We start from the raw sequence: 1,064 nt of genomic DNA, 5'->3' as shown, positions 1-1,064 counted from the left end.
CCAAGTTTCGGCTGTTTCTAGGCAGGGAACAACGCTCCCGTTCCAAGCAAGCAAGGAGAAGGGCTGCGAGGGGTCAGGAGGGAAACGGGAGGGAGGACGCAGGCGGTTCGCTCGCCAAACCCACACACGAGGACGCTGCTCCTTCACGGATGCCCGGCCCTCGGAAGCTCCATCCCCACAGCCCTAGGGCGGCCGGGACCCGGCCCTCGAGCACAGCCTCACCCGCACCCCAAACCCTTCTGCCTGCAGCTTCCTGGGATGCTCGGCGCAGCTCTGGGCTCCGGGCTCACCTCTGCTGCGGTACAGCGGGGTGGAATGGGCGCCCACGCCGTGCTCCAGGATGGGGCTGTGGGACACGCGGGGCTCCCGGAGCCGCGCCGAGCAGCAGAGCCGCGTCCTTCAGCTCATCGGCAGCCGTGCTGCTCAGAGTTGCCATAGAAATGCGTGATCCTGGCGCTAAAAGCAGGCAATGATCTCAAATGAAATTCTTCTTTTTTTTTTTTTTGTCCTTTTTTTTTTTTTTTTTTTTTTTTTTTTTTTTTTTTTTTTTTTTTTTCTTTTTTTTTTTTTTTTTTCCTCCAGTAGGTTTAGATGAGCTCCGGGGCTTAAGACAAAAGCACTGAGAAACGGGGGGGAAAAAAAAAAAAAACGGATCGTTTCTACAAAGGCTGAAAACAAAAAGTCATCAGACGGTATTAAAACCGCAGCAAAGGAACGGAACCCGCCGAGCTCAGCCCCAGCACCGCTGCCGTCCATCGGGCTGCCCACAGTGGCACATGGCACAGGGGGGGGGGCATGGGGACCCCCGGCTGAGCCCCGCTCCCCCCAGCAATACAGAAGCACAATTCCTTACAGCGTCACCTCGACAATCTCAGGGATTAGATGCATGCTGCACTACGACTGGCAATTACAGTAGCTTTCTGCTAGCTGGCACAGACTGTTCTCTATAAATTTTAGTACAAAAAAAACTTAAAAAATACAGAAACTAGGTCAATTTGTTAACTACATATTTACAGATAATTACAAAGTCTTTTTTTTTTTTTTTTTTGTTTTTTTTTTTTTTT

Source organism: Lagopus leucura, unplaced genomic scaffold, assembly GCF_019238085.1.
Source record: "Lagopus leucura isolate 7727_CA_CO unplaced genomic scaffold, USGS_WTPT01 Super-Scaffold_100024, whole genome shotgun sequence".
In the NCBI taxonomy this organism is placed as follows: domain Eukaryota; kingdom Metazoa; phylum Chordata; class Aves; order Galliformes; family Phasianidae; genus Lagopus; species Lagopus leucura.
This window is presented reverse-complemented; position numbering follows the sequence as displayed.